Source organism: Cupressus sempervirens, chromosome 8, assembly GCF_028749045.1.
Source record: "Cupressus sempervirens isolate cs-2001-9-10 chromosome 8, ASM2874904v1, whole genome shotgun sequence".
Taxonomy (NCBI): Eukaryota; Viridiplantae; Streptophyta; class Pinopsida; order Cupressales; family Cupressaceae; genus Cupressus; species Cupressus sempervirens.
Genome location: NC_143125.1, coordinates 365,726,517 through 365,741,897, shown reverse-complemented (window position 1 = coordinate 365,741,897; position 15,381 = coordinate 365,726,517). Strand labels below are relative to the sequence as shown.

General features: G+C 35.2%; 1 protein-coding gene across 5 annotated transcripts in view; it reads right to left on the bottom strand.

Annotated features, from left to right (window-relative positions):
• Positions 1–230: 230 nt before the first annotated feature.
• Positions 231–15,381, bottom strand: part of LOC149542845 (nuclear factor kappa-B-binding-like protein) — a 39,857-nt gene continuing 24,706 nt past the window's right edge. For all 5 annotated transcript variants that reach the window (XR_016355530.1, XR_016355528.1, XR_016355529.1 and 2 more), the window contains one exon: positions 231–628. The gene's annotated coding sequence lies outside the window, so the exon portion shown is untranslated. The remainder of the gene's footprint in view (positions 629–15,381) is intronic.

The following is a 15,381-nucleotide window of genomic DNA, read 5'->3' as shown; positions in this document are numbered from 1 at the left end:
AAATCAATTTTCCTGTCATTCAACTGCATATGGCATATAATAATTGCAAGATGCATTTTTGTATAACTAGACCAAGAAATTTATCATTTATAAGATGCAAAAACACTCTACGTATGTAAGAATTATTATATTTAATCAAAGACCAAACTAGTCCTCAAATCAAAGAGCACAAGAAAATTTTCATTCAAGAAAGTGCATAAACATGAAGATTTGCAACTTTTAGACTATCATACTGAAAAATTATGCAAGTCGTAATATAAACATATCAATGACAATATGAGCTTCTTATAAATACAATTCACAGCTGGCCTGGTAAGACTGATTCTATTTCAATCGTCTACCTCTTATTTTTTACTTGTTTGATTTTTTAGTCTTATTGAAACGAGCATGCCACAGAAACTTAACAGGCATGCAATATGTCCTCCTGGTTAATATTTTCTCTAAAACCTCAATTGAAAGATAACTTGTTTTTTATGTACAGTGAAGAACAAGATTATACAACAAAATCAGCAAGGCGCACTCGCTGCTGAAGAAACCATAATAACTTATATACAAATATCCCAATCGGAACAAAAGCTGGCATATTTTCAAGATCCGTCAACAAATAATATAATCAATAGAGGAAAACCTGCAAAAACATGAAGAAGAAGATCAGAAACTTTCCTGAGAGACAAGTGAAACTTGAATCTACAGCATTACATAGCATCACCTCTATCGTCATACAGTAGGATCAATACAACTGACCAGTCAAAGTCAATCTCTGCTTATTATTTAAAGTTTTGCTAAAAACTTTAGCGTCGCCTACTTTTAAACTTTTATTCCAATCCTTCCTTTTCCAAGAGATGCTATATCACTAGTTCTTTTAATCAATTTCCTAGAGTATGCCATAAAAGATAGACATTTCATATTTACACAGAACAAAGATCAGAAATTATTAGTTTAATGGAAGACCTAATTCACTGAATCAAACTATTTAAAGCTTATTATTAATCATTTGTTTCTCAGAAGAATAATTATCAGTGACTTCCAGTATCAAACAATTTAATAGCATTTCTTAAATTATACCATATGAATGCAAGTTCTCATCATAGAAGATGCTGAGCATCAAGCACTTAAACATGTACATAATATTAACATAACCATGATACACTGAAGGTGGCCTATTGTGGCACTCAAACTCTTTCAAGTTTTTCAACTATTGTCTCAAATCTCAATTGCTTAAAATGGCTATCATTATTTTATTTATATAATAATATGAGATGTGAGGTACATTAAATGCGAGCAGTTGAAAGGTGAATCTAGAAGTGCAACAGTAGCTGTATACAAAATACATTGATACATGTTAATTACCATTTTAAGTTGCACATGTCCTAAATATAAAGATGAGGAACCAAAGCTTGACATAAAGATGTATTTAACACCAACATCATCCTTTGCATTTCACATATAAGGCAAGGGAATAAAGGAGGAAATAGACGTCTATAAAGAACAGGTTTCTTCAACTTAAAAAGAATTTCAAGATTCAGAAAACATGCTTCAATAAAGGGTTGTGGTACTGGAGTTGGTCACTCAACTCGAGTTGGTCACTCAACTCACAGGGTGAGTTCAACTCATCATCCAATATGTTCCTGACTCAACCTGGAAAAAAAAGTAGAGGAATTGGGCATGCAAACTAAGTCAAAAGAAGAAGGCAAAGGTCCAAAGCTACCGAATTTATAAATTGTCGCATCACAAACTTTGCTAGTGTTAATGATTGACTTGTCTTGCAAGTCTCAAGTTACAACTCTATCTCATGAAAATGCTGAGAATTTCCCATGTATTTATGATTTGACAGGTGAACACAAGATTTTACAACAGGACAAGAATGTTGAAAACTTTTTAGAACTATGCCCTATTTAGTATTTACCCAAAGTTCAAGCATTGTTTATCCCTTAAAAAAACTAAGAATAATGATCATCAAGAGTTGTCATTTTTTCAATGTTAACAATGACAGCGAGCAGAGAAATAAGATTATAACTTGACATATGATGAATGGCCATTGAGTGAATAATTCAATCATATGTAGGATGAATATAGGTTGTAGGCGTATAGCAGAGAGTGCAAATTGAGAACAAGATCAAGTAACAAGGGAAACTAAGTTGTCTCACTTAATGAAGATTATGAGAAAACATAAAGTTCTTCATGCCACTTGAGGTTATGCTTCTTCAGTGTAACTTCCATTTTTACCACCTTCATTTAGCACGTGATGTCTATAGAACCCATTCTTTTCTTATCTTTGACTTCTTGGAAAAAGAAGAATCCGACAATAACCATCCACAGAAACTGTCTGACAGACATAAAATCTTTGAAATAACAAAAAATACAACTGACATCAAATTTATTGACTAACAGAAAAGAAAAGCAATAGAATCAAAATTTACCAGGACCCACATAAATATCCAAACTAACTCAGCGCATTACTTAATGATATTATAATATATTGAGAATGTGTCTTGGCCAAAGTATAGTCACCATTTTGTGACTGGAAGCTTTCTTGGCCCATTCTCAGGAAACTACTATGAACTTACAGAACTAATATTTCAATAACAATGCATATTTGTTTCCTGTTTCCATGTCTACACAACTTTGATACTTCATTCACATTGTAATTTCTGCACTTTTTCAGTCATCAGAAAAGAAAAAATATATTTTCTCTGAGTAAACATTTGGAATTTTAGTCTTCAATTCAGATAAAATAATTGAAACCTATGGCTTAAAGAAAATTATATTTGGGCTCATAGAAGACCCCAGAAAAATCATGGTCGATGCCTAAGAGCACAAATATTCTTCCTCTCCTTGACTTTAGTTTGAACTTTGACCCATTCTCCGAGCAAAAGGTATGTGCTAATTGCAAAGCTCTTGTGTGTGTGTGTGTGTGTGTTTGTTTGTTTCAAATACATACATACATGAGCATAACAAATTGTGCATTAAACTCTACAGGTAACAACTCACATGCCAGATGTCACCCATTTGTCTACAGAGGAACATGTAGTTGATTGATCAGATAAGGAAGTGAGAAAGTCGTTAAAAATAGCAGCAGAGAAATTCGCTAAGCTAACCTTCAGCACTGTGTGCTCCATCCTTTGCTTCCAAAGAAAGACGGTTACATTCCAGATATACCCAATACACATTGGGTTCTTGGTTATTTATTAGTGGCTTTTGGTTTAAAAGCTTACACTAAATATTACAACTAGGTGTAGAATGAGACATTTAAAATTGTTATTAAATAGTCTATGATGTCCCTACTGCTCTTCCTAAAATTTCTGGGGGAATTTTGTTTTCTTCCTATGCAGTCAACATAGTTATTTAAAAAAGATCTAATATCATTTATTAAAAGAAAAGACCACAGAACTGGCATAGATATGTTAGAATCATTTTAAACTTGCAATATCTATAATGATCACTGCTACAGATATATATAATTTTGAAGTTTCTAACTTGTTTTTTTGCACAACATTTGGATATATATAAAATAGACCCTATACCTGTGTGTATTCAGTGCCTTGAATCCCAAGTGATTTGGTATTGAAGCCATTATTGACTACCTGAATTTCCAAACTAGAATGCTAGTCCATTCATTGTATTGTTTTATTTGGTTGTCATCACTGTACAATTTCTAAAAGAGTCATTGGCTGCAATGTCTAGCTTACATGTTTTTTAATTAATAAGCAGCAAAACAAGGGTGGTGACCCTTACAGAACCACTGCCCAAGGGTGTAAAAACCAGTGTAACACTGGTGTTGGGATACGTCGGTACGCCGGGACTTGTTTCTGGGATGGGGGATCAAAGGCCTCAATTTTGGGACAACAGGAGGAGAGTGGGGGGAGGTGGCAGAGGGGTGGGAGGGCAAGAGGGGTATCCTATGCTATATGTATGGAACTTGAAATTCTAGTTATGAAATGATGTTTCAATATAACATACCAAATTGAAATACTTGAATATAGAAAAATTGCGATATGAACTAGAACCATTGAACAATCAACATACTAACATAGTACATATACAATAGTAACATTCAAAAATCAAAATTGAAATAGAAATTCAAGTACCCTTCCCGACAGTGGCATGGTTGTAGAATGGTGGAGGTGAGGGTACTTGGGTACTTCAAGTACCCGGTGTAGGGACATCTTAGGGACAAGTACTTCAAGGGCTTTTTGGGGGATGCGAGTACCCAAGTTTCACTGGTAAAAACAAACATCGCACTAACAGCAGAAGAAGATCAAAAACAGCCAAGAGGAACAACCAATTACATACTACCACTAACAGTGTGGTTGGCCAGTATATGCACAACCAGATTATCAGCATATTGCACATTATTATAGAGTTCATATAAAACCTAAAACTATCAACAGTACAAACATCTATCAACAAAATGAAGTTCCTTCTGTTACAAGATTCAACAAGAGTTGGCAGATTAACGGATTTTCGGATGATTGATTGATTAACAGAGGAACAAATGTGTTCCTTATAAAGAATTACAAGGACGTTGTTTCTTTTTAGAAACAACGTAGACTGAAGACGGAATTAGAAACAAAACTAGAGACAGGATAGGAAACATTCCTATCTGGACTGAAGACAAAAGAGACTGGATAGGAAACATTCCTATCTAGACTGAAAGACGGACTATAGACAAGTAGTTGACTATTGTAGAAAGTATAAGATATTATCTTAATACCCTCCCTTAATGGTCAACATACAGATGTCGGAACATTCTGTGATAACTGAGACCCTCCCTAGATCTACAGAATGCTGAAACCAAGAAGCTTTGCCAGAAGAGTGCTATGACTCAAAATAAGTTGCAATTACAAAACTTCGTTTTTGTGGAAAAAACGGTAAAACCCAAAACCTCACGCAACCTTGCGTATTACAGACAACTTGAAATGATTTTTGAGGAGAAAATCAACAAACCCAAAAAAACAGAAACAAATTCAGAAGGCGAAAAATGCAACTTCACCTTGATCAGGAAGCTCGACAACTTGTGTTGTTGGCTGGGAAGCATTTTGCCTTGCTTGGGCAGCCAAACGTTTCCGGCATTCGAATTTCATATGGCCGAACTTGTGACAGTAATTACACTGTACATTTTGCTTCGTAGAGCCATCCAAGGATTGAGCAGAAGGTTGATGCTGGGAAGGCTGAGAAGACTGATGGTTGCCAATGTTCTATTGAAAGGATTTTGTAGCAAAGGCTTGCTCAGTGGAGGTGGAACTGAAGCTGCTACCAAATTGTTGTTTCCACCGATCTTGCTGAAGCAGCACGGTGTAGAGATCAGTGAATTTTAGATCAACACCAGTAGATGTGATGTTAAGAGTCTCGATAAAATGCTCATAGGATTTTGGTAAACTTCGAAGAGTGATTACCACAATATCCTCTTCCTCCATCTTGCGACCGATGGCAAGTAACTGATCACGGATTTCCTGAATCCGATTCAAGTGTGCCTGGAGCGAGGTGCGCTCATCCATGACAATAGAAAACAAAGTGTTTTTCAGAAAGAAGGCTCTGCTCTTGTCGGAAGTCTCATGAAGACCTTTTAGATGTGTCCAGATTTCGGCAGCTGTCTTGCTGGATGGAATCTGAGAAAGCTGGTCATCAGCTACGGATAGTTTGAGAAGCATTACTGCCTCTCGATTGTTCAGATCCCATGTATCTTGATCACGCCCCGGAGAAGTCGGACGCTGCGTAACACCCAGAACAAGTTGATCGGTGTTTTGATATTCGAAGATTGCGATGATGCGTCGCTTCCAGGTTCCATAATTGCGACCATTGAATTTGGAATTATGTTCGAGCAGAATATTTGTTAGAGATGCCATGGTACATTTTTCAATAAAAAACTGTGAAAATCTGTGAAGGCACGTTCTTCGAGGCAAAAATACAAAAGACCCAGAAGAATCAGAGAATGACCCAGAAGAGAGCTCGAAAAACCCAAAAAGAATCTGCCGTCGTTTTCTGGATCCGCTGGCTCGAAAATTGAGGCACAAAAATCGAGGCACCCAGAAAAAATGGACGACAACCCAGTTGAGTTCTCGAAAAACCCACCAAGAATCTGCAAACAAAATATTCTTTCGACCCCAAAAATTAGGGTTTCGAAAAAAAACGGCCCTAGCTGAAAAAAGCTTGAAAAAACTTCAAATTTCTTGATAAAAAATGGCAGATTTTTCTTCAAGGATTGATGTGCATGGACGAATGGGGCTAGAGTGTGCTGAACAAACACAGGCAGACCCGAGTTCAGGATTTTCTCTAGGCCAAAAATCCTAAACGGGTTTTAGAGAAATTCAACAAAAAAAATTTTGAAAAAATTTAAACAAATAATTTCACGAAGAAATTATAAATTTTTTTGAAAAAATTTAAGTAATAGCTCTAATACCATGTTACAAGATTCGACAAGAGTTGGCAGATTAACGAATTTCCGGATGATTGATTGATTAACAAAGGAACAAATGTGTTCCTTATAAAGAATTACAAGGACGTTGTTTCTAAACAACGTAGACTGAAGACGGAATTAGAAACAAAACTAGAGACAAGATAGGAAACATTCCTATCTGGACTGAAGACAAAAGAGACTGGATAGGAAACATTCCTATCTAGACTGAAAGACGGACTATAGACAAGTAGTTGACCATTATAGAAAGTATAAGATATTATCTTAATACCTTCTAGAGCATAAGTTTAGATTAAAAATGAAGTTCCTTCTAGAGCATAAGTCTAGATTAGAGTAGCACATCAAAAAGGAAGTTTTTCTAGGAGCCCCACAGCAGTAAAAAGTGTTAAGAACCAGATTCAGCCAAGAATTAAACATGACAAGGAGACTCGATGTGACAACCCAACTGGTAAAGCACATGGCTCCAGTCATCCTTGAGGAACTTGAATAAGTCCTTGTAATTATCTTTGTCTTCTCTATCCTCACCGAGAACCTTTTGCTGCATCAAACGTAGAGAAGTCCGCAAAGTCCAGAGGTTGAACCTGGAGACAACCCCCATTATCCTTTCCATATCAATCATTTTGGTTTTCAATTTCCTTACCTCGGTCTTCAGATTTTCCAGTTCTAGGGTAGGAAGTTAGTATAGCTGGAATGACCAGCAATATGGTTGACATTTACTTCTTCAAGCATCATATCCCCGGTCAGGTCTATCAGCTCCTCTTTCACCTTGTCAGAGATATGAGTGGAGCTATTAGTTGTTGATTTATTTGAGTTGCCAAGAGTTTCATTTTCAGTGCCATTACCCTCAACTATCTTCCCCTTCTCTTCTTTATCTTCAATCTTCCCACTCCCCCAGTCACCACCATCTTCCTTGGAATCAAAGTCAACCAGCAATTTTTTACCCTTCTTCATTGACCGGTGTGTCAACCTATTAGATCTACAAGGATTACTATGTTCTTTGACGACAACATCTTCCTTATTAATCACCTCGTAGACAGAAATTTTGGATTTCTTAGAGGAGGGGAGGGTTTTTTTTCTCTTTTCTTATGGTAGCAATGAGAAATTTGGATGCTTTTCTTTTCATTCCACTAGGTTTGGCAAGGGAGCCATTAGGATTGGGAGTTTCAAGGATCCCAAGTCTAGAGATAATCTTAAAGGCACTTGGGTGGCATATACACTTTGTCTTGCTAGGCCCTAGAGCATCAATAATATTAGGAAGCGAGACTGAGTGCAGGTTGGGGGGCCTCATACACCATAATATGTTTAGTGGGACAAAGGACTGGATGAAAAGTATAAAGCCTTGTGCTGGGTTTGAGCATTCTCCTTTGCTTCCAAAATTGAATTTTCAAGAGAATTGAGCAAAAAAAACAAGAAGGAAATGATATCATGATTTCTAAAATGGTGGAGAAGAGGCATGCGATAATAATAGCAACTTTGAAACACCCTTCTAAAGTGAAATACTTCAAAATCATAAAACAAACCTAGTTCCAAGGTGGTGGCAATTGTCCCCTTTCATATCCTCCCTACATGTTAATCAGATATTCACCACTTTGAAAAAATTATTAAGGTTGTCATTGTCCACCACCAGATAGGTCTTTTACAATTTTCTACCTTCAGAGGATAACCCAGTAGCCTTGGCAATCACCTCTACATCTGATATCTTGTTTGCACAGGCATGAAAGAATATGCAAGAAGCTAATAGGAAAACTAGAATGTGCTTGGTTTCCAAACTAGGTAAGCAAAGTGTACACTTGTCCAAAGTTGATGATGTAAATAGAGAAATGATAACTTGCCACAAGATGTCTGAGCATTGGCAATCACTCTTCACTAATTTCAAAAAGAGATTCCCCCTACCATGACTCTCTTAGTCCTCCCCAGAATTGGAAAATTGTATACCACTGAGAGATCCAAGTAAAAAAGAAACCAAAATAAAACGCATAGCACAAAAATTGAGACAGCATGAAAAGAAGATCGTCTTTTAGTATTAAGTAACAAAATATCAAGTGCAAAACACAAGAGCACCAAAGATCATCAACCATATTCATTGGAATGAGACTAGACCATTGACAATATGTTCTTGACCAAGGGATTTTGAAATAAGCACCTCACAAAACATTCATAAGAGTAGAGAATTTCAATCAAGAAGAATAGTGCAGATGCAAACAATGGAAACTCAAAAAGCCTCCAATGGTCAAAAATTGAAGTCACCCACATTTCATGGAAATTGTGAAGAACATTCTATTAGGAAATTGTTAGTCATATGTATACGCTAATATAGAATTATGTTGTTGTACGAGTGTATGTTTGAGTTGTTAACATCTCTAATAATTAAGGAATTGTTTCTAATGCAAGAATCGAAAATCCCATAAATGTGTGATAGTTTAAACCATAGTTTCTAGGCTTGGACTGAGCTTGGACTTGATAAGGCTGACTCAACTCGTGACTCGGCAAAGTGAAAAAAAATTTGAACTTTAGAATTTTTTAAGGATTTAAAATTTGTTTCATGCACCCATTATTGAATAAAGCTTAAAGACACAATAACATCAAATACAAGCTGATTTGATCAAATACATAAATATACATCGATCAAATAAATATAAATGCAAATTTATACATTGATGACAATTAATACACTAACATATAACCAATATTATCAAACATAACATAGGCATTTTATACCTACTCATCCTTTGCCCCAAAAGAAAAGTCATCTTCTAGACAAAATGTAAACATGAAGTAATACCCAAGAAGACTGATGACAAGAGTGTAGATTTTAGGATACAACCTTGTATTGTGCAAACTCAAAGTTGTTAAGATACTCAAAAAAATAATGGGGGTTTGGGAGAAACAACCCCAATGAGGTCAAGGAGCAACACCCCTTGCAGGGTTCTAGATGCAATGCCCCTAGTGGGAGATAGACAAGGGCAACGCCCCCAACTAGGTCAAGGGGCAAAGCCCCTTGCAAGGGTCTAGAGGCAACGCCCCTCATAAAGAGCTTGAGGTTTAGGGAAGGGTCAATGGGCAGGGCACCCATCGCCAAGACCAAATTAGCACCTTGACAACCACATAAAGCTCCATAGCGTGCATCATTTCTAGAATTTTTAAGATGCCAAAAACAATATTGATAATACCAAATAAGACACCTTTTAGGGTTGGAGGCAAGAGGTAAGTTAATAAAACATCATTTTTTTCTTTTTCAACATTAGTTCTCGATGGTTGAGTCAATAGGTTGGGACTCGACAAGTCATCCACGTGACTCGCTAACTCAACGAGTCAACCAAGTCAGGTGTTTGACTGGCCAAGTCCAAGTCAAAGTTCACCCAACTTGTCAAGTATGACTCAACTAACTCGCCAAACTCACAGTGAGTCAGGGAACTCCAGTTTAAACAAAAGAAATGAAATGTAAATTAACAAATTATATTATTATTATCTTTCTATGTGAAAACAAATACATTCTAGGCAATATAGGATATCTTAAATAATCTAGAATGAAAATGAAAGAGACTTGATATTTGCTCCAAGATGTTTCCACTACAAAGCATAAATCATTTAATGCAATGATGTTATTAAGAACTTAATCTCAATTATGTTGGAACAAGAAGAATGTTCAGAGCAGGTCTTAGAGGTAAATTATATACTTGAGTTAGGAGAGATTATGAAATATTGGAAAGCGTATAGCATTTGACTTAAAAATAGTAAAAGTCAACCATATGTATGGCAGTAGCTTAAAGCATTACAAATGAAAATGGAGGTGCAGCCCACGAACAAAGCAAAGAAGCGGAATGGTTCCCTGGCAGATTGTTACAAAAGAAATAGATGTGATTTCATTAAATAGTGTACAAACAAGATGTAGAGAGAGCTTCAAACCTATATAAGAGAAAGTTGGGTAAAATAGAGGTGTTTTTCATGAATATGAGAAACACTTGCTCATTTAAAAGAGGAGGAAATCCGATAGTACTAATGGTAAAGGGTTCTACTCTCTTAAGGTAACCCTAGCTAAGGTCCCTAAATTGACATGTTATACAACATGGGTCCCCTATAATGGGGATAAAATGATAATGAAAAGACCTTGCACGACAATTTACTAATCAATTTTCAGCTGCTGTTAGAAGTTCAAGTTCAAAGAACCATTTCGCAATATGGAAAAATTTTGAAATGGGCCTTGTGCTTGTTTGTGTTGATTAGTAAAAAAAACATGTAATATATATGTGGCTTGTAAGCATGAATTATGATTAGGATGTCATATATCATATAAACAACAAAACCATCGTAAACTTGTATATATAGCATCATGATCATACCATCATAGCATCATATACTCCAATTTTAATATCAAAATATTAAAATAATAATATTAAGTTCAAGTATCATTGTTTCAACTTGCAAAAATTGGAACTTTATATTAAGTTTCAATCATCTAATGGATTATTCATTATCTAAATCTTCTGCTTCAATGACATTAGTTGATTTACAAATGGTACCAATGCCAATAGGATTAGCTGCACCAATAACATTCTCAATGTCCAAGTCCTCCAATGCAGCAATTGGAAGCTGAGAAGTGGAAGCATCCACATCCATATGCTATGAATGCATATCCCACATCTTCGACTCTCCTTTGTATTTATTCTGCTTGTGAAAGGAAACTTAAGTTGAATGCACATATACTAAATTACCCACTCTTTTTTATTGCAACCTATTGCACTTCAGTGAGTGGATAAAAGAATATGTGCTCCAATTTCTTTCTAATGCAAATGAGCTAGCAACCTTTGAAGGCAAGACAAATTGAACAATTAGAACTAAATTATTAAAGTTATAAAATTACTAACAACCTATAAAGACAAATTGACTTAAAATTATAAATAAAACTTCCTTGTGATATTATATCAATTGTGAGGGGCTACAACAATTGGAATTATCAGTCATGGAGGTACCACCAACTATGAGCATCCTTATTAAACTAATGGCTAACAACATCAATACTTACACCCCTTGCATTCACAAACTCTACGAGCTCATGTGTACTCAAATCTTGCATATCATTATCAAGAAAGAGTCCCGGCATACCAAGACATTGTTTGCTACAATATTTTGGTGTCAATGCACAAGAAAGATGTAGAGTGGTCATCTTGTTCCATTATTTTACAACAATTGCTTGCAACTGTTTGAAGAAGCTCTCCTCAAGGTCTTTCTCTTTTTCATTTATGATTTTTGCATCTTCTCAAGCATCGAGTCAATAATATCATACACCTCACCAATTCAAGGCCTATCCATGTTATTAGTGCAACTAAGCAAGCCCATAATGGGCTCAGTGAACTTAAGGAGATACTCCACACATTTCAACCATGACTCATCCAATATCCTTTGCTTAGTTTTTGTTGCCCTCTCAATGTTGCTTTGGCTCAATATAAACCAATTGATTCTGATCACCATATTGCAAAGAGCCACTTTCACTTTCACAAGTTGTCCCAAGATAATTAAGTTAGATGCAAAATAAGTTGTAGTATAAATCAACACAAAAAAGTACAATTAAATAGAGGCAAACTTTAAGAAGGAATACACATTACACAATCAAATTATGAAAATCAGAAAATACAATTAAATTTTAATAAATTACTACTTCGTGTTCACTTACCTTTAATAGATCCAAATTTGAGAATAATCCGAAAATTCCTTGAGACATGTGGTGGTTTATGATGAACATCTGGATGCCCTCATCCTCTACGTACACCTCATCCACCGACTTTTGTTCCCAATTTTTTGTAGCATAAGATTGAGTGAGTGGACCACACAAGGTGTCCAAAAGATATGTCAATATCACTCTTCAACCAACAAAGCAGCAACTCTACAATTCTTTGTAATGTTTGTTATGGTTTGAACAATGTTTCTAGGTCCTACTGTCTCAATGGAAAAGATGAGAATATCAGCAATAAATTTTCTATCCTTTACTTGCCCCATGGATTTCAAAAACAGTTCCCCTTAACTGGACACCCGTTTGACATTGTTCAAGAAAATTTCTTGAATCTTTCCACCCATCTAAAGACTAAAACAATGAATACCCCTATCTCAATCCATGAATCCCTTATGGTCTTAAATGCATCCTCAACCCCCTTGACCTCTCTTTCCAACAAGGTGTACCCAGACCCCTGGGACAAGTACAGGGTACTAGGACACATTTCCCATACCGAGTACTCCCCGGGGGTACATACCCTGGAGGGGAAACGCCACATCAGCACTTGTTAATTTTTTTGGAGACAAAACAATAAAAAAAGTCCATGTTGGATTTTTGTTTATGTAATAGTTTGTTGTTTACGAACCATTATCTTATATGTAATCAGTTTGAAAATTTGATACAATATTGTCAATTGATTAACGCTAAACAATAAACTGTTAAACTTTATCACTATCTAGGTTAAAAGTTTAAAATTTATCATTTGCAATATTTTGTTAAATGATTTATGATCTTCTTATTCATATTTAAAAACTTCCTTGTATGTTATGTATTGAGATTCAAAACATATAGAATTTCCGATTTTTTTATTTTCATAAATAGCATATATGTTCTTTCAAACATATTGCAAATTTGAAACTGAAACAATGAAAACTTACACATCTGCAAACATATCACTATTCTTGAAAACTCTAAATATCAGGACTCATATTTTTAAGCTTTTCTATAAAATATTAAAATTATAGTAAAACACTTTATGTACCCGTACCCCCATCCCAATGCAACTATGACATATATATATATATATATATATATATATATATATATATATATATATATATATATATATATATATATGCAAAACAAATAAGTTGATACACAAATGGAGGCAAGAAGTTTTTCTTTTCATTCACAAATGCACAAATGACACATAAAACAACCCTTTTTGCCTTTTTAGTGGTCACTTTTGGGTTGGATGGTCAATTAGAATAGAGTCGACAAAAAATGTTTCTGAAAATGTAATGCCCCTTTTTAGCATGACCATGATAGTGGGTGGGTTTAGCCTATTATTGAGTCCTTGTAGGCTAATGCTAGTGATTAGGGGACCCTATTGAGGATTATGACTTTGTTTGGTGGCACTTACTATTTGTAGTAAGTCAATCAATGGTTCTGATGAGCTCAAATGAGTTAGAGGAGTTGAATGATGCTCTCAATTTTTATTTTTGGCTTCTAGTTTGAGCTCCAATAATATTGGAGGAAGCATCTATTTTTTGTAAGTCACCTCGTCACGTTCATGCATCATCTTTCTTCGTCAGGATCACTCATCTGCTATCAGATTTTGATAATGATGCGTCTTCAATCATTTTCGCAAGACGGATGAATTGTGATTATTATTTAATTAAATACGCTAAGGTTGTTATTTTTTCAGTATTGTATATTAATCACTTTTCTATCATAGCTCATTAGAACTAGGTTGAAAATTTATAAGTTTTGGGCACAGGAAATAATGACCTTGTGTGTCAAAATATCATGATATTGATGAAAAGGTCATTTTTGAAGCCAAAAGGAGTTAATAAATTATATTATTCAAATATGTACCTAAGTACAAAGCAAAGGGCATTTAAGTGAAAAGGGTCTTCCTGAAGCTTACTATTGGAGTGATCAGGAAGATTTGTTTAATTATTATAAAAGCAATGGCTTGTTGCAAATGAAATCGTTCTTGGATATCTTTCGTTTGCATTTTGTGGAGAAGTTGGTTACGAGGGTTTTGAAGAAATTTCATGGTTGGACGTCATGTCTTTGCATGCACTTTGAGACATTCTATGTCAGGTCTAGTTATTCCATTACTCAATCAATTTGGTATTACTGTTGAAGTTTTGAGCATAGAAAATATTTAAATCTGTTGTTGGGAGTCAATAGTGTGTTGAAGATCAATTCTACTCAAAGGAGGTTGGAACGGCTAGTGTTTTTGGTAATTCAAAGGCAGAAATAGTGTTTGCTGGGGCAGCACAAGTGATTGGTGTCAGGCATCAAGGGATGCATTTTTACATAGAGGAACAACATTTAGATTTCCATGGCTGCAATTTGTTTTTGAGACGTTGCTAGTGCAAGTTTGGCCAGCATTACACTTTCGCAGGTCTTTGATTACATTCCTAGAGGCCCACATAAATATTGGGATTTATTCTTGATCAATACCATCTCTTTCTGAAACCCAACATGTATACCAGGTTCCTTGCATTTAGATATTTAATAAATGTGCATTTCCTATAGTTGTAATTCATTGTATATATTTGCAAAATTTTAAATGAGTGTGGATTGCCAATTATTTCTATGCATTGTTTTTATTTCTTCTCAAAATTTAATCCAAAAAAGATTAAAAAATCACGAATTTTCAAAAAAGCAAGGAAAACAGTATTACTTCTACAACATGGTCAAGAGTGAGTCAGTAGGGTCATTACAAGAAAAGTCAATAAAAATGACACTTTCAGTCAAATTCACCCCAAATTCATTTTAGGTTCCTCCGTCCAAATCAAAAGTCTTTCAAATTCTTCCAAAATTCTGACAAGGTCCTTTTGAGAGAATTTTAAACAAATTTACCTGATCGTGGCAAAATTTTGAGCAAATTTGAACCAAATGTAACTTGCAGCAAACTAAATTTTGAATTCCACCTTCCAGGAGTGGTAACTTAGATTTCATGTATTAGTGGATGATGATTAAGTGGTGTAGATTACATGATTGATAAACGAGGATATAATGAACGTTGGTTTGATATATTGGTCAATGATGATTGAATGAATGCTGATTTGAAAGGATGGCTTGTTGATTGATTATTTGTTTGATCTAGTAATTGATGATTGATTTTGTGGATTCATGAGTGATGTTTGATAAGTGATCCTTGAATGCTTGGAATTATTTATGCTTTATACTTCATTGGTGAAAGGGTCACTACCTTTCATAAGGATCAAGTCACCACCCTCTA